Source organism: Ornithorhynchus anatinus, chromosome 11, assembly GCF_004115215.2.
Source record: "Ornithorhynchus anatinus isolate Pmale09 chromosome 11, mOrnAna1.pri.v4, whole genome shotgun sequence".
NCBI classification, from domain to species: Eukaryota; Metazoa; Chordata; class Mammalia; order Monotremata; family Ornithorhynchidae; genus Ornithorhynchus; species Ornithorhynchus anatinus.
The window spans coordinates 45248649-45268708 of NC_041738.1; positions in this window are offsets into that span (position 1 = coordinate 45248649).

The following is a 20060-nucleotide window of genomic DNA, read 5'->3' on the forward strand; positions in this document are numbered from 1 at the left end:
GTACTAAGCTCTTGGGAAAGTATAATACAACAGAGTTGGTAGACACAATCCCTGCCTGCAGTGGTCTTTCAGTATAGACGGGATCTGAATGTCGAGGCTATCTCAAAAACAGATGCAGGCCCTGAAAGGGATAAATGCATCAGCACAGCCAGAATCTATTTTTACAGGCACAAAATGCAGAAAGGTGTCAGTCACTCACTAGTCTTCAGTAACACCTCCATATGTGGACAGGGTCCCCTTGCTAGTAACAAAATGGTTTACCATCGGGAAGCAGCGTGGCTCAGTGGAAAGAGCACGGGCTTTGGAGTCAGAGGTCATGGGTTCATATCCCAGCTTGGCCACTTGTCAGCTGTGTGACTTTGGGCAAGTCACTTAACTTCTCGGTGCCTCAGTTCCCTCATCTGTAAAATGGGGATTAAGACTGTGAGCCCCACGTGGGACAACCTGATTCCCCTGTGTCTACCCCAGCACTTAGAACAGTGCTCGGCACATAGTAAGCACTTAACAAATACCAACATTATTATTACTATTGTTTTTGAAAATGAAGAACACTAACCAAAGATAATTGCATGGCTCTGCATCACCACAGAGTTTGTTTCTTATCACTATAATAATTTTTCTTTAGGTCCTACTTGGAAAATGCCTTCAGAGTGTTCTACTGAAGGTTCTTTCACCTTCAACTGCTCTGGTCAAGTCAGAAAAGAAGTCAACAGACAAGGTCCTGGCTGTCTTTCTGGAGATTCTAAGATCAGGGATAAGTATTCACTATGCTACACACAAATCAGAGATGTAAGTGTTCCATTCCAAGAAGATTTTTTCAGAGTGCATAAAAAGCACCATGGCGTTTTCATCCTATTGAACGTAACCAGAGTCGTGATTTCTTTCCCTATTCATCATGATAGCAACAAGAATGAAGTTTAGTTTTAGTGGTACTTCATTTGCATGGAAAACTGATGTGGCTGAGGAAGTAGATGATAGAATTAAATACATATAATCAGTTTAATATGATTTACTCTTGTCCTGTTGCACAGATGTTTAAGCAGATGTCAGATAAAAATACGGTGGGGGTAACACATTAGTTTAAATGATTACATCTAAAGGAAGGGAGTATAGTTGTAAAAATGTTAAAGGAGAAAGTAAGTATTTATGACTATAGTAACTGGTAATTTTATCTTCCATTTGCCTTCTAGTGCATAGCAATCATGGATCCCTACTTTAGGAAAGCCGCAATTTCTAATGTGCTTATGTAATGCCTGCCAAGCTTTCTAATCCGAGTAAACCTTCTACATTTAAGAAGTCACGAGGATGCATCTTTTTCACATTTTAGGGGCAGCAGTTAAATGAAGAAAGCAAGTTCTAACTAGGTTTCAGGCACCTCTCTCAGACACCTCTTGCCTCAGTACCTAAACATATCTGAGCTGAAGTATTTGGTCTAGTTATTAACTTGCTGTAAGGAAAACCCAATTTCCAGCAGACTCTACAAGCACCTTTTCTGATATGGTTAGTCTATATCCGTGTATGTTATCCACTAAATGTACAAAATTAATTCCTGTACTAGTATAGTGTGGGTTTTGCTCATCCCGATATATTTCACGTTCAATGTGGTGAAATACATTTTCAGGAGAAAACCAATTAACATGAGAAAATAATTTATATAAGGTCATATCCTAATATAAACATAGCATTTAAAACTTATTTTGTTTGCAGGATATGAATAGGCCCTGTCCACATTTAACAATACCATACTTCTTCCTAAGCAAGCTATCTCATTCCCCTTTCCCTAAATCACTTGTTTTAGGTAAAGTTTACCCTTGATAATAATTAAAATCTTTGATTTCATTTTCAACAAACATAATCCATGGATTATGAGTTCCATGACATTTAAACAAAAAGGTAAGAGAAAGGAGACCGGCATTCTGCCACCTGATGGCCAATAGACCCACGACCTGATATCTTTTAGACGGTGGATTTCAGCCAGTTTTTACAGCCTATTAAGTCAGGAAAAGTAAATGGTCAGTAGGGGTTAAATGCTGAGTGAGCGGAAGTGAGGAGGTTCCTGAAATAATTATTACCTGATTGTATGAAAAGAGTGAAGCTGTGTCACCTGTTTCTGCGCAGAGTATTTTACTCTCTTGGTTCTTGAGTCTTTGGGATACAAGGAGCAGTAGCACTAAGTACACTGTAATAAGCACTTGGGAGAGTACAACATAATAGAGTTGGTAGACATGATCCCTACCCTACTGCATCAGCCTCTTCATTGACCTTCTTGCCTCCTTTCTCTCCCCACTCCAGTCCTTACTTCACTCTACTGCCCTGATGATTTTTCTAAAAAATGGTCAGTCCACATCTCCCCTCTCCTCAAGAGGTTCCAATGGTTGCCCATCTACCTCTGCATCAAACAGAGGCTCCTTACAGGTTGGACACAGTCCATGTCCCACATAGGGCTCACAACCTTAATCCTCATTTTACAGATGAGATAGCTGAGGCCCAGAGAAGTTAAGTGGCTTGCTGAAAGTCACATAGACAAATGGCAGAGTCAGGATTAGAATGCAGGTTTTCTGATTCCAAGGCCCATGCTCTTTCCACTAGACCATGCTGCTTCACTATGCCTCCCTCCTACTCAGACTGTGAACTTCATGTGGGACCTAATTATCTTGTGCTTAGCACAGTGCTTGGCACATAGTAAATGTTTAACAAATACTACAGTTATTATTATTATTATCATTATTATTATTACTATGACTACAGTGATGGGAAAGGCAGGGAAAAACAGGGTTTGGGTGGGAAGATCAGGAGTTTTATTTTGGCTATGTTAACTTTGAGGTGTCAGTGGGACATCCAAGTAGAGATGTCCTGAAAACAGAAAGAAATGTAAGACTGCAGAAAGAGGTCAAGGCTAGAGGGATGGATTTGGGAATAATCTGCATAGAGATAGTAGTTGAAGGCATAGCAGTGAATGAGTTCTCCAGGGAGTGGTTGTAGATAGAGAAATGAAAGAGAGCCAGAACTAAGCCTTGAGGGACTCCCACACTTGGAAGGTGAGAGTCAGAGGAGGAGCCTGCAGAAGAGACTCAAAAGGAGTGGCTAGAGAACTAGGAGAAGAATCAGGAGAGGAAAGTGTCAGTGAAGCCAAAGTTAGATTACAATGTTTTCAGGAGGAGGGGGTGGTCGACAGTGTCTAAGGCAGTGGAGAGGTAAAGGAGGATTAGGATAGAATAGAGGCCATTGGATTTGGCAAGTAGGAGGTCACTGGTGAACTTAGAAGGGGCAGTTGTTTCTGTGGAGTGAAGTAGGTGGAAGCCAGATTGGAAGGGGCCAAGGAGAGATTTGGAGGAGAGAAATGGAGGTAGAGGGTACAGACAACTTGCTCAAGAAGTTGGGAGAGGAGTGGAAGAAGGAGGATGGGCTGATAGCTGGAGCATACAGTGGGTTCAAGGGAGAATCTTTTTAGGCTAAGGGATGCCTGTGCGTGTTTGAAAGCAGTGGGGAGCCTTGGGAAAGTGCATAGTAGTAGATGGCAGACAGGGAGAGAAGAAGGGAAGGGGAAAGGTGAAGGGATAAGGTTAGAGGCACAGGTGGAGGGGGTAGATTTTGAGAGGAGGTGGGAGATCTTTTGAGATAGTGTTGGGAAAGGTGGGAGAGCTGAAAAAGGAGTAGGAGGAGGGAGGGACTGGAGAGGAGATTTTAGGGAGATCTCTGATGGTTTCAATTTTAGAGATTAAGTATGAGGCTAGGTCACACAGTCAATGATCTATTAATATCATTGATTGAAATCACAGTAAGATCTCTTCTTGGTTCCTCAAGGACTTGTGTCCACATTATTCTAAGGACTAGGGTTACTAGTCTTTGCAGAAGGAGAGTGTGAAAACCAAACTATCATTCTGTCCCAGGAGTACTTACTCTGGAACAGAGCTTTGCTGTCCTGACAAGGGTCAGAAGAAATAGTCTCCTGGCCCTGTGCTGGATCTGGGATTTCCATGAAGCCTGTACAAATTTCATTCTGCAACCCTTCGCATCTGGTATCTTTCACTAACACGAATTCGCAAATAGAGCCCCACACGCACTTTGAATACCTTGAAAGCCATTCTAGACTGAAATGTGTTGGTCACACTGGATACAATGTATTAACCACAGAAATCTACGTTGTTAACCAAACCACCAAATCTCTCAGTTGGTCATTAGGCTTTTAATAGAAGATCCTGAATGGATTTACAGCAAATCTCTTTGGAAATGGTTCCTTTTACAACCGTATAATGAATGTCAATGGGGAAAGTTTCCATATCCAGCACATTCACTTATCTGCCAATGCTGTTTGACAATTGCCCTATGATGTGGCTTTGTTAACTTTGTCTGGCTATGTAAGAGAAGCCACATAAATTAATTCTCTGAAATAACAAACAATTCCACAGCAGAACTAACAAATTCAAACCATATTATTGCAAGGGCATCAATACTTGGAAATAGGTGACAGTTCAAATTTTAGTGGTAATTGAGCTATCTCTTTGCTTTAAAATCTTTTAATAATGTCTCATCTATATAACTGCAAGTGCACCTATATCAGTCAATTTGTTGGTATTTTAATAATCACAGTTGCTGCTGGATTTTAACAGACCATATTTCTGTTCTTCAATATAGAGTCACATCCACACTGAAAAATCCATATACCTAAGTAGACAGATTTTATCCTTTAGTTGTGAATGAGGACGAAGTTGTTTATTTTTTTCCCTATGCTCCATTTTTCAAATGTTCTTCACCATCTTCAAATTGTTAAAATACATTATTTTGAGGAAACGCAAACATGCAGAAGATGGGGCATCCTTGATGGCATGCATATACATCTTTCCTGGAGCCAAGAGAAAATAAACCACAAGTTTAAAGTCGAAGAAACAAAACCCTGGTCCAGAGGATTTGAGCAGCTCTGGAAATTGGACTTTTAGCATTTTCGTCTGAATTTCATTTTATAACTTTTGCTGGGTATTTTGAAAAAGGTCTCCTGGGTAAAAGTGTCAACGGTGAGTTTATTTTCCATTTTCAGGCTTCGCTTATGATATTCCATTATATTTCTAAGAGTGGATTGGGGCTGGCTGCCATCAATTTCAACTTGGCTTCTCTGGGAGGCTGCTTCAATTGCTCTGCTGGTGAATGTGGAGAGCATATTGATTATTTTAATTTTCACAAAGCTCGAAGCAAAATTCTTGCATATGAAGTGCCTGAGTCTTAAAGGTGTGATGAAAGCATAATCCTGCACACAGCCCTTAGTTCTGCTGCCTAAAATAATACTTCAGGATGCTGGCAGGGGAATAGTACACTTCCTGTGAGTGTTTCAATTCACGTTCTCCCAAAAATAACACAGAGACTGTTAACACCTGCACTTTTCAGCGTTTCCTTGCTAACAACAAGGAGATTAATGGGTTCCATTCAAAATGGACCTTTTTGACCTCATTTATGAAGTTGGAAAACTCAGGAAATTGCTTGCTAATCCAAATCTTGATAATCCCAGTATCCTTACATTCTTTTAAAAATATCCCCAAATACACAGACAGCTTCTACTTTTCAAAAAAAATATAGCAGATAATTCTTCACTGTGTCACCTACCCAAATCATCTGCATGCAAAAATGGGCTGTGTTGGTGTTTCACCATCTCTTGTTTAGTGATGGGGCACCAAGATGAGAGAAGAAAGGAAAGCAGTCAAGAAAAGGGCAAATTAAGCTTCATGATTAAATACTCTATTTTTCACATTTCAAGTTTGGAGGGTGGTTAAAAAGCTGAATGGGAAAAAAAGATGTGGATAACTCCAGAAATTGAGGAGCATTATAAGGGTCAGACATTCTCCTTTTATTCCAGACTCCTGGCTTGAAAGCACTGTTCTTCTCTCCTCCCAAGTGTGACAGAAAGACACGAGTTGAGGAGTGTGGATGATCAGTGCAAACCTGCACTACTGAAAGCATAAATTCTGCTCATAGTAGAAAATACACCACAGGAAATAGCAGAATCAGCAGTGTCATCTTCAAAAACTAATGATGGCCATAATACATCATTCTGTTGACTGCTAGTGCAGTCTTCAAGAGAGGAATAATAGAATTGCCTTCTAATTGCCAGATTAGAAAGCTTCACCAAATTTAACTAAAGCAACATGCATAGTAGGATGAAGTTTTCAGTATTCTGAGTCAGAGCTGAATCTCATCCTAGAGCAACCACACTTGAAACTTCTGTGAAAAACATTTGACATTTATTTTTATGTAAAATTTATTTTCCATAGAAATGTGCGCCGACACGACCAGAAGCCAAAATAGAAAGAAACCATGCATAATTAGGTAGATTAGGAATGGAAATTATGTCTTCCCCCCCACCTCCCACCCCTTCCCTCTCATGAGCCTGGTTTAACTCTTTATTAACCACATTGCTAATGCACTTATGCAAATCTAATCCATGATAAATAACACTGGTTCTATTATTAAAATTTGCTTTAAGGGGAAGAAAGTGCATTATTCAATTTCAAAAGTAGGTCATTTAAAGATTCAAATCCCACTTCAAGAAATACTTCTAACTTATTAAAACTGAAATTTTAAAAGAAACTTTAAAAGAACAGCAAAAGCTGTTGAGTGCATTAACTTTATTCAGTATGGTTAGTAAAATGGGATTAGTCAAACTTTCTTCTGGGTTGAATATGTTTCACATTCAGATTCTCATATTCTGAGTTTTAAGTAGGTTGGGAAGGTAAATTATAGTAATAATATTAATAATTATGGTATTTATTAAGTGCTTACTATGTGTCTAGCACTGTTTTAAGCACTGGGGTAGATATAAAATAATCAGGTTGGACACAGTCCCTGTCCTACATGGGGCTCACAATTTAAGTCTAAAGGTTTTGAAAAATCTATAGGTGGTAAACATAAGATTGAAATGATGCTTTTTAACACTTGAGAAAAGTAGCTGAAAATATTTTTTAAAAATCCATAAGGTAGCTAAAGTTTCAAAGAGTTTTGAGGAAATGTTTTAATGCTTCAAGTGCAAAGGAATGAGAAATTAGTGATTGACATTTTGTTTAATATAAACATTAAGTTTAAGAATGGAGGCAAAATTACTAAATATGGTGTGTCTGTTACTAAATTCACAGCTTTTTAAAGACAAATTTAAAGAGTCTGATGAAATCACACTCAAGCTAAATGGACCCATGCTTGTTTGCCAACATTGCAGGGAAGCACTTGCATGAAAAAAAAATCAAAGAACCAAAATACATTTTCACTATATTCAGATGAAATTCATTTAGAAGCCCCAGAAAAATAGCCACTTTCTTGAAGGATTTGCTGAAAATAAGGGAACTGGATTCTTACTTTGCTCCCAAGACTATATTCACGTCCTCTTCCTGGAATTAGTGCTGAACTTCCATTGACCTCAAAGGAACCCAGACTCATTTCAATTCTACTGGTGTAGACTAAGAAAAGGATCAAAATCTCAAATGCCCTCAACTGTACTAGACACTTCTTTGGGTGTTCAAAATAAGTATTTGATACATGCCTGTCTGACTAGAAGTAATAGTTGGATTGGCTACCTTCTTTGTGTAGATCTCTATATGACCTTAAGAAAGCTCTAGACCCTTCTGAGAGATTCACTTACATTAAGTCTTCAGAAACTAAATGAAATGAAGGGGTTGAGGTGATTATCTTGATAATTAAGGAAAAAAGTGCTTTTGAATAAAGTAGGGATATTTTTGGCTTGATTGATTGTTGGACTACCCAGCTTGGCTACCTATCAATCAATCAATCAATGGTATTTATTGAGCACTTATGATGTGCAGAGCCCTGTATTAAGCTCTTGGGAGAGTATAATACAAAAGAATAAACAAGCATATTCCCTGACCATAAAGAGTTTACAATCTAGAGGGGGAGACACAGATTAATTTATAACAATTTAAAGATATGAACATAAGTGCTGTGGGGTTGGGGGTGGGGTGAATATTGAAAGTCCAAAGATCACAGATCCAAGTCCATAAATAGTACAGAAGGGAGAGTGAGCTGGGGAAAAGAGGGCTTAATCTGGGAAGCCTCTTAATAATAATGATAATAAAAATGTTAATAATCATTGTGGTATTTGTCCAAGCACAGTTCTAAGTGCTGGGGTAGAGACAAGGTAATCAGGTTGTCCCACATGGGGCTCACAGTCTTAATCCCCACTTTATAGATGAGGTAACTGAAGCACAGAGAAATTAACTGGCTTGCCCAAGGTCACACTGCAGACAGGTAGCAGAGCTGGGATTAGAACCCATGATCTCTGACTACCAAGCCCCTACTCTTTCCACCAAACCAGGCTACTCCTCTTGGAGGAGATGTGACCTTAGACATTGGTTATAGATAGAGTTCCTCATTTGACTTTGTGACTAAGGAAGAGAACCAAAGAATGGTGATAACCTTCAATTTCCCTACATGGTTCCCACTTTGGGAAAGTGATTTGGTTTATTGGCAAAGAGAAGAGTAGGATTACAGAAATAAGTAAAAAGAAAAATACAATTGTAATACCCACCCTCCCCTAAACCCAGAACTTTCATTTGTCTTTAATTATCCAGACTAGCTGCCTAAATTAATTAAATGACTCAATAATTGCTCAGATCTCTACATTATGTGGGCAGGGAACAAGACTACCAACACTGTTATATTTTACTCTCCCAAGCACCTAGTATAGTTCTCACATAGTAAGTACTCAGTAAATATGATTGATTGATTAACTGATAAATATTTGTCTCATGGAGAATGTTGAACAAGTTCTGTTTGGGACTTCAGAACTAAGATCCTGAATGATGGAATTGAGAGGCAGGATGGACTAATGGAAAGAGCATGGGTTTAGAAGTCAGCCACTAGGAAGCAGCATGGCCAAGCAGATAGAGCAGGGGCCTGGGAGTCAAAAAGACATGGATTCTAATCCTGTCTCTTCCTCTTCCCTACTGTGTGATCTTGGGCAAGTCACTTAACTTCTCTGTGCCTCAATTCCCTCATCTGTAGAATGGAGATTAAGACGGTGAGCCCCATGTGAGACATGACTGTGTCCAATCTGATTATCTTGTACCTACCTCATCACTTTGGACAATGCCTGGCAGATAGAAAGCACTTAACAAATATCATAAAAAAAAGTAACTTGGCTGTAATCCCAGCTTCACTACCTACCTGCTCTGTTACCTTGGACAAGTCACTTAACTTCTCCATACCTCAGTTTTCCCCCTATAAAATGGGAATAAAATACTTGTTCTATTATATGGTATTTGTTAAATGATTACTATATGTCAGGCACTGTACTAAGCACAGAGATAGATTCAAGATAATCAGGCTTGATACTTGGGGCTCACAGTCTTAATCCTCATTTTACAGATGAAGTAACTGAGGCACAGAGAAGTTGTGACCCCCAAGATCACACAGCAGACATTGGTAGAGTCAGGATTAGAACCTAGATCCCTCAGACTCTCAGGCCCGTGCTCTAACCTCCTTCCTGCCTCTTACAATGTGAGTCCCATATCAGAGAGGAACTATGTTCTATCTGACCATTTTGAATCTTAGCAATGTACTGGGCACAGAATAAGAAGACAGTTTGGTAACATTGTATGTCAGTGGAAGGAAATTGATAGGTAGATGGGTGAAGGTGAGAGAAAATGATAAAGTGATGAATGCTTGGCCTATTGAGACACAACTTGGAATTCACTTGGAAACATCATTTAGGATACTAATGACCCCTGGCAGTCTAGATTACGTTAATTCTGCCTTGCCCACCTCCATACTGACTTTTCCCAGCCCCTCATGACTTTTATTTCTCTCCCTGGGGCAGTCAGCTTTTGTGAATGACATAATTCACTAGCAACCTAATCAGAAACCATAATGATTATGCACAATAGTAACTAAATCATAGTAGCTCTCCCACCACTGAGAAGATGGTAAATAGCCCCCAGTCCTTACTTTAAGAATTTCCCACAATATACTGACCCAGATTATAAAGTGTTTTGTCATTATTCAGAGGAAATAAAAACCTGATGTTGCCATTTTAATAGTTGCTTAATAGGAAGTTAAAAATTAATCTTCAATAATTAGGTTGAGAAAATATAGGAGGTCTTATTCATAGCAACTTAAAGTAGAAAGGAAAAGGGTCATGGCAATGAGGTCTATTAGATGGAGTCTATTGTTTATAATCTCAGGTTCCACAGCACTAGGGACAGGAAATACACCACAAGGTGAAGGCCACTCTTGCCAACACTTTGAAAACAGTTTCTTGTGCCAGATTGCCTGCGTCTTATAAAATGGCATAGTAAACAAAGTCCACCTGAGCAGCATGAGACATCTTTTTGGACAATGCACGGGTGATTTTATTTCATACTTTCATAAAGTTACAAAGAAAACAGAACAGTGCTAACATATAAAAATAGAAATATTCTTTAAGAGGTGGGTGAAGAGTGAGGTTGACTTGGTTGAGCACTGGACTTTTGGCCAGAAGGTCTGGATCTCTTGGATCTGTTCCTGGTAATAATAATAATTGAAGTATTTGTTAAGTTCTTACTATGTGCCAGGCACTGTACTCAGAGCTGGGGCAGCTACAAGGTAGTTGGATTGGACACAGTCCCTGTCCCACATAGAGCTCACAGACATACATCTCATTTTCCAAGTGAGGAAAATGAGACCCAGAGGAGTGAAGTAACTTGCCCCAGGTCACACAGAAGATACCTGTCAATGACAGCATCTGTCCTAGTGCTATCATTAACTCGGGACAGATATTTAACATCATGTGTATTTTCTGAGTAATTGAAATAATGAAAACATTGATAACATTGGAAGCAGTGTGGCCTAATGGAAAGAGCACGGGTAGAAGATAGAGGCTCTGCCACTTAACTGCTGTGTGATCTTGGGCAAGTCACTTAACTTATCTGTGCCTCACTTTCCTCAACTGTAAAATGGGAATTCAAAACCTCTTCGACTCTAAGCCCCATGTGGGGCAGGGATTGTGTTCAATCTGATTAAGTTGTATCTATCCCAGCACTTTGAATAGTTCTTAACACATAGTATGTGCTTAAAAAAATAAATTAATAAATCAATACATAATTAAGGAGTATAAATGATTGGTTGTAAATTCACCTAGATTCTGGTACTTAATATTTCATAATATAAAAAAAATTGTGCCTCAAGAGATTTTTCCTGTTTGGAAATTTATTCTTAGAAATTTCTAAACCCATGGCTACAATTTAGACACTGATGGACTGCCTAACATCAATATGATAGCATGGAACAAGACCTTCATAACTTGACTTCTGTTCAAGATAACCTAAATCTAAGAGTTAGGATGTGCATATTGCTGAATTTAGGAAATATCCTTGCTGAACTTTCCTTGAGTAACACGATTCCTGGTTCCTGAACCACCATAAGACAGTTACCCAAACTCCACCAGTGTCTACAATTTAGGTTTTGCCAAATGTCAAAAACTTCTTATCTAAGGCAAGAATGTAAAGGTGTATGTTGGTTCAGAAGGAGACATAACTTCATTTTAATCACCAGTGTTATTTTTTTCAGGGTTTTAAAAATCCTCCTTCTCAAAGGAGAGTTCAGGGGGCTGGGGCAGGTGAGTGGGGGGAACTTCTCCAAAGTGTGCCCTCAAGTCATAGACTTTTGGTGCCTTTCTGTCAATGTCTCTCCAAATTAGAGTGATTTAATTCATCTCTTGTCTTATCTCTCCATTTGCAGAGTGCAAACACCCTGATTTCACTGAAATTGATGAAGATGTCACTTAAGAAAACACTTCTTTAACAAAACAGGAATGAAATGGAAGTGGTGAATCAATTTACCAAGCTCAAAGCCTCATTCCTCCAGCCAACCCAGATCTGAAGGCTTCCTAGCTGGCTGATTGTTGTGTCAGAGGGGACTGTATCAGATTGGTTGTAAGTTGAATAATTCATTTCAAGTCAACTGAATGATGTTGAGTGATGATGATTTAAGGAGTTTCTGATTGGTGTGGAGGGAGGTGGATAGTCATTAGGGGTCTGAAGGAGTGGAGAGATATGATGATACTTGCAGCAGTGTAGTTTAATAGAGAAGTTCTAGAAGAAAAACTTTTTTTACTGAAGGTCAGAGTTTCTCCATCAGTTATGGAAGGGCATCACCTCTCTTTTGCCCTCTCATTGCCAATTCAGGAATGAAATGCCACCAAACTAGCCCCCTTTAGCAAGAGCTCTTGGCTGAGTGACAGGTGTCAGGCAGGGATGGGTGAACGGCAATGGCACATGAGACTACATTTTATCCTTAAACTTCCTGCATTTTCACTCCTGGATCTCTGAATTGGTACTTTGGATTCAGTGAGGCCAAACTGAAAAGTGAATTTCTCAGAACCTGAAGTTGAGAATTTATGAAAAACACTGTACAAAATGCCTATGAAAATCAGGAAGAAGAAAATGAAAGGAATCAAAACTTTAATTAAAACCACTAGCATGACCATCAACCTTGATTCAGAGATAATATGAACTTGAAAGAGGCAAACAGAAACACAAAACTTTGGTGACTCCAGGAGAGCCGAATGGTTAGATTGAAGTCTGAAAAAAGCTAAAAAAAGAACAAAGACAAAGAAAACAAAATAGACAGAGCTGTAGAGATAGTGATTAAATTACAGTCACTTGAACAAAGCATGCCTTAGTTCTTAATATGCTAATTCAATCCATCATATGTATATTTAAAATATAAAACCCATATTTAAAAATCTGAACCACCTGACAAGAATAAGAAAATGGCATTTAAAAAGAGAGGAAGTAGGGCAGAATCTCACACCATGACTGACAGGAAGTGAATCATTACAAAAATTGTGTCCATCATTTTTTTTTTACATAGTGGTTGGAGATGAATTAATTCCAGTAACCCAAGGGAACAAATTCCATACCTAAAGATGAATAAAACCTCTTTTCAAATCCAGTGAATACAGGAGTAGAAGTAAGGCTTTGGTAGATGGTGAGCCGGGGGGAGGGTGGCCACATACCAATTTCAGGGAGGGAAATTAGTAATAAGGCAGTGAATGTCTGCTTAGCTGCCCCAAACTCTTCCATGGCTATCCCTGGCCTCTTTCACCACCTTAATGCCAAACAAAACATATGCATATATAAGGTGTATATGCACAAAGGCATACATATGGATATCAAAATAGAAGAGAGAGAAAGCTAGTTTCAGTTTCAAACCATATACATTCAATCTGTTCTTAGGCAGGCAAAGAAAATTTTGTGCTAATCAGGGAGTACAAGCTTCTATGTGAAATATTATTCATGCATCAAGGACTGGCCAATTTCAGAAACATTTTGCAGCTTGTGAATAAATGGTTATACAGTATCTGCAGAGGAGAAAAAGGTTCCCCTTCACCCACTTCAGCAGTAATGCTATTTCACACTTTATTCAATAAAATGCCCTAAGGTTCTTGTCCAGAATGCAGCTGCTGTGCAGGGACTGGCAGAAAAACTGGCATTTGTACCTTGGCATGAGGAAGTTTGATTCAATTTCCCTCATTTTCCTTTTAGAGCCTTTAATAGTTTGACCTGAACAAATGGTACCGGACATTGAAAGGAAGATTGTTGAATGCAGGTGTAAGAATAAAGAACTAAGAACATAAAAACATAAGAAAAGCCTTCTCTGATAAAAGCAACTCAAGAATAATGAGATCTCTGCCTTTGATGTCCATACAGGGATCAAGTTTATTAATTCGACCGTACTCACCCAAGAGCTTAGTACTGTCCTCTGCATAGTATATGTTCAATAAATACTATTGTTTGACTGATTGAGCCATGTTAACAGTTGGTAATGCAGCTTCTAACATCAGCCTTCCTCTAATAATCCATTATTGATGGTTCTGTGATTTGAGGGAACAGAAGAAATGATTCAAACATCCATTTTCTGGACTGTGGTTAATAGCCCAGAGCTGATCGTCTTGCAAATGTTGCTTGAATTATTTTCTCCCTACCAATTACCTAACTCTTGCACATAATGGAGCTCTTTTGCCATTTTGCTTTGCTTACCAACTTAGTTTTACAAGATCTTCCTACAGTTGATCTCTATCTTCAAGGCATCTTATCCCTTGGAAGACTGAAGGAACATCCACAGATGTAGAATTTTCAGTCTACACTCTCTTTTCCACATCACCTTCAGAAATGTTATATAAAACCAGCCCTAGCTCTAATCCCAACAGTCCCCTCTATTTCCACTTCTCCATCTAGAAAATGATCTATGTATTCATATTTGTGATATCTTTCTAATAATAATAATAGTAGTATTTGTTAAGTGCTTAGTATATGCTATGCGCTGTTAAGCACAGGGGTAGCTATAAGACAATCCAATAGGACACAAACCCTGTACCGGATGGGGCTCACAGTCTAAGTGGGAGGGAGAACAGGAGTTTCATTCCTATTTTATAGATGGGAAAACTTTTTTATGGTATTTTTTAAGTGCTTATTATGTGTCAGGCAGTGTACTAAGTTCTGTAGTAGAAAGAAGCTAATCAGGTTGGACACAATCCATGTCCCATGTAGGGTTCACGGTCTTAATCCCCATTTTACAGATGAGGTCACTAAGGCACAGAGAAGTTAAATAATTTGCCCAAGGTCACATAGTAGACAAGTAGAGGAGCTGGGATTAGAACCCAAGTCCCTTTGACTTTCAGGCCCCTAGTCTATCCACTAGATCATGCTACATTTCACAGACTGATAATCTGAGGCAGAATTAAGTGATTTACCCAAAGTCACACAATAGGCAATTGGCAGAGCTGGGATTAGAACCAGGTCCTCTGATTCTCAGGCCTGTGCTCTTTCCATTAGGTCATGCTTTTAGCAAGTTATTAGAACATTCCCTCCAATCTCATGATTACTATATTTTAAAGTATCTTTTGTATGGAGCCTCATCAAAGACCTTCTGAAAATCAAAATATATTGTCACCAATTCCCCTCAATCCTCTTGTAAGATCCCTTCCAAGAACTCCAGCAGATAAGGGAAGCTTGATTTTTCCTCAGAGAAACTATGTTATCCTTTCCCCAGCAGGCTGTGTTTGTGTAAATTCTCACTGATCTTAAACTTGAATTTATATAGCTGACCTTTGGGTTGGAAGATGACACTCCTGAAGATGTGATTTCTATTGAAGTTGGAATGAGATTGGCTGATAAGCTAATGTTTGAATGCCAAGTCCTACTATATTATATTCCTCTAAATACTGCTTACTGCTGCACTGCCAGGCACCATTTTAATTTCTCCTTAGAGCCACAATCCTCCCAAAACTGCTATTTCAAGACAGTTCTCCATTTCTAATTGCTACATGTCAGACTGCTTTGTCTTCTCTTGCTGCCTCCCAACTATCTGCTGCTATGCCACATTATTTGAGGTTTTGTCCAATGTGTCTTAAATATATTTCTTTGGTCCTCCTTGATTAATGTTACTCCATTTCAATTTTTTTATAGTATTTGTTAAGCGTTCACTTTGTGTCAAACACTGTTCTAAGCTCTGGGGTAGGTATAAATTAATTAGGTTGGACATTTCCTGTGCTGAATGGGGTTGGCAGTGTAAGGAGGAGGGAGAACAAGTATTTCATCCCCAGTTGAGGAAACTGTGGCACAGAGAAGTTAAGTGACTTGCCCAAGGTCACACAGCAGATAAATGGAGGAGGCAGGGTTAGAATACAGGTCCTTTGACACCCAGGTCTGCAGCCTTTCCACTAGGCTATGTTGCTCCTCGACTGCTTCTTGATACTTGGAATTGATCAAGAGTAGTCATTTGGGCACCCTGCTTTGTCTATCCCCCTCACATGTCCTGCCCAGCAAAAGTATGTACTTCAAGGACCTCAGTGCTTGTAAACCTATTTTATCACTTGATATTATGCTTGTACACCACAGATGGCATTGTAAAAACTGCTCTTGAATTCATATATGGTATATGTGATAGGTTCAGATCTCCTAGCCATGAACACTATCACTGTTCTATATGGTTTGGCCGTAATCTCAGAGCAAAGACATGTAATTGATCTCCAAATTTTAGAGTCTACTGATTTTCCAGGTAATTCTGGTCTGTAATTCCCAGGATCACCTCTGAAAACTTTCACAATAATAATGAGGGTATTTGTTCTGCATTTACTCTGTGCCAGGCACTGTACTAAGCTCTGGGGTGGATACAAGCAGATCGAGATGGACACAGCCTCTGACCCATGTGGGGCTCATAATCTCAATCCTCATTTACAGATGAGGTAACTGAGGCACAGAGAAATGAAGGCACTTGCCCAAAGTCACAAAGCAGACAAATGGTGGAACCAGATTTAGAATATTCATAAAATACATGAGTAATATCAGCAATCTGTCAATTTTGACAGGAGTTCCACACTTCCCCTTAGAATTCCTTCAGCATTCCCAGGTGAGTGTCATCTGGTCAAGGTGATTCATTTACATACAATTTGTCAAGTTAATCTAAGGCACTCTGTATGGTCATAGCAGATTGATCCAGTTCTTCTGAAATGATTGCTACAAGAACCAATATGGGTGCGAGAATCTCTTTAATATCTTTCTTGGAAAAAAAAATGAAATAATTCAGTCCACCTCCTAAGTGTCTCTTTTTCATCTCTGAGTGCACCTTTAAAAACACGGTCAAGTGGGTCCACTGATTCCCTAACCAGCTTCAGGTTTCAGGAATATTTGTAGCACCTTGTATTAATTTGACCTAATGGAGCTTTTTGGTTCATCTTGTTCTTGGTTTGTTTCTGGCCTGCCTTTCTTCCTGGACTTTCCTGTTCTCCTCACTTGGGTAAGATTTTTATTTTTTATAAGGATGACTTTTTGCTCTAATAATGTCTTTTACTTTGCCAGTTATCCATGTCCTGTTTCTTTTGATCCCCTGTCTTCTTGTTCTGTGACCCACATTTTTGCCTGGGCCTCTAAATTGGTGTTTTAAAATAACCTCTGGACTTCTTGTAAGTGACCTTTTTGTGACTACTTTGAGCTTTTTCCTAACAGCTCAATTTTATCCCATTTCCCTTTTCTAAAATTAACACTCTCAGATTGTGAGCCCCTTAAGGGCCAAGAACTGAGTCTAATTTCTACCTTTATATACTTACCCAGATTTTTGTACAGTGCTCTGCATACAGTGTCCTTAATGAATGCTATTACTACTTTTAATTTTTGGTGTTTGCTTCTACTCCACAAGCATGAATATTAAATTTAAATGTGTTGTGACAACTATTGCATAATGGCTCTCCCACATGTACCTTGGGCCCTGCATTCTGCTCAGGCATTGCACTGTATTATCTTTCCTTGTGGGTTCTAGGACTATTTGCTCCAAAGCACAGTCACTGGTTCTATCCGAAAACCTCCCATTCTCTCTTGCTGTGATGAGTTAGTCAGTCAATATTTGTGAAAAAAACTGATGTCTCCAAAAATTACTACCTGTCCTAGTTTTGCAGTATATTCAGTCTCACCTAGCATTTCCTGTGCACTTTTCTTATGCAGTTTAGATGAGCTGTAGTGGAGTCCTGACTCCTACTATATTTTGTTGTTAAAGTATGAGAATTCCACTCAACTGAGATTCTTTGACATTTGATTTATCTGATGAGGCAGCATGGCCTAACGGAAAGAAAATTAGTCTGTGAGTGACAGGACTTGGGGTCTCTGACCTGATGAGCGGCTTTGGACAAATCATTTAACTTTTCTGTGCCTCTGTTTCCACATCAATGAATTGGGCTAATATTCCTGCTCTCCTTCCCTCTTTGATTATGAGCTCTATGTAGGACAGAGACTGTGTCTGATTCGATTATCTTGTATTAACCCCACAGCTTAATATATGCTCTGAGTAGGCTAAATTTTTTATATTATTACTGTTCATTTGTCCCTCTCAAACAGGGATTTTCTTTCATTTGTCCTACATCCCTGAGTTTTCCTAGAGACTTTGTAGCCTGGTAGCTCTGTATACCATTGGTTTTATGTTTTCCCCCTGAGTTTCTGATGTTTTAAATATAATCAAGATGCTCTCTAGCTGCCAAGCATTCCAACTGACACATTTAATTTTCTAGGTTCTTAAGCATTAATGTAAAACACTTATTTGAATTTGCTATTTTGCATAATTAACAACTGCCAGTTTCCTCATTTTTGGGGCACTTTGGTTTTCTTCCCCTCTCTGATCTTGCAGTCAGGTAATCCTCTCAGAAATCACAAACTATCTAGGTGCCAAACATCAACCTTCCCAGCACCACTCCCTGTTTTTTGCCTGTCCTGAGGGGAACATTTCCTTGGAAGAGGGAGACACCGTGACATCCAAGGAAGTAGGGGTTCCACCTATGGGTTCACTTCCCTCTTTCCAGCAGAGTGGTGGGGTTCAGTGGAAAGATCTTGAGACTGAGAGTCAGGAGACCCAGATTCTAATCCCAGCTCTGGCATTTGCTTGCTGTGTGACCTTGATCAAGTCACCTGACTTTTCTCTTCCTCAGTTTCTTCTCTTCCTCAGTTTCTTCTCTTCCTCAGTTTCTTCTCTTCCTCAGTTTCTCTTCCTCAGTTTCCTCATTTGTAAAATAGGGCTTAGGTTTTCTTTCCCTTAGACTGCGAGCCTCAGGTGGGATAGGGACTGTGTCTGATCTGATCATAGTATATTTACCCCAGTGTTTAGCACAGTGACTAGCACATAGTAATTAACATATACCACAGTAATTATTATTACTATTAGGGTCTTCTTTCCCTGGGTGTGATCAGCTGAAGCTCCAGATCTGTTAAAGAAAGGGAGCAACATATGCTTTCTAGTGACTTGAGACATTTATGTCAGATATACACAGCACCAAGGGTAGTTGACAGTTGCCTTTTGAATTGGAGTGTATAAGCCAGAAATCCCCATACTCTGCCCTTTCCTCTTCCTCCCTACCCCGTCCTCCATTTCTGGGTAATTTGGTCAAAGGTGATTGGAGCTAGAAGCACCGGATGTTAAACAGCAGGAGGAAGGCTCAGGAAGGAAGTACAACTGCAGGTAAGACAGCCAGGAGAAATACAGCTGAGGCAAAGATCACAAGGGCTGATTAAAAAAAAAAACAAAAAACCCTTAGACAATTTCCAGAAGAGGCGAGGAACACATCAGAATACCAAAAGGAGCACAGCAGAGTTAGCAAAGTGTAGCCAAAAATTTTAAAGGCCTGGAAACTATTTGATGCAACATGTAGGTATAAACTAAAGTGAGTATGTGACTTCTAAGTTAAAATAAAACTTTGAAATTTAACACTTTGATCCCCTTTGAAATGGAGAGTGATTATATTAACGTGAGAATGAGTGACATCACTCATGAGTGTTCTTTTCTTATATAAGGATAAATCCAAAAAGTGCATTCAAAAAGTGATTTTCCCAAGAGTGAGAAAGCATTTTGTTGATCCCAACTGGGGCTTCCCTGGGAATATGCAGCTGGGGATTGGAATGAAACAACACTGAAGAAGCAGCACATTATTGAGGGATCAAGTGACTTGACAGACACACGTCAAGGAACACAAAGAGCTTGATTTACCTGCCTGAGCTAAAACAAGCCAAGACCTTGGAAGGGGCCCAAAAGGTAGTCAAAATGTTGACTAAGACAACTTAGTTATTCTAGGAGGTAATGCTCTTTTGATTAGGCATTGTGATTTAAGGACAGAACTGGCCAGTGTTTGCTGTAGGGCCCATGGTGTTATAAAATCACAATGTTGCTATGTCATGAGGCCATGACAATGCATGCTCTGGGGACATCCCGCCTTTAAAGATCTCTCTGGCCCATATTCAGAGGTTCCTGCCCTGGGGAGAGTACTGCTCTGCCCTGGAAAAGGGAAGCAACCTACATGGAAACCTGGGTCAAGCTGGCCTGTTCTTTGGAACCAATGGGGACTCCTCTTTCCTCTCCTTCCCCTTCTTCTCTTTTCCCTCCTCCCGCTCCTCCCCTTTCTTTTTATTCTCCAACCTCCCCCTTTGTCTTCTCCCTTCCCCTTATCATCTAGCCCTTCCCCTTTCACTGCCTCTCATTTCTCCTCTTCCTGCCCCAGGGCAGTACAGTTTCCAGATCTGTTTGTGACAGTGATAGTGAAACAGAGCTGGTGG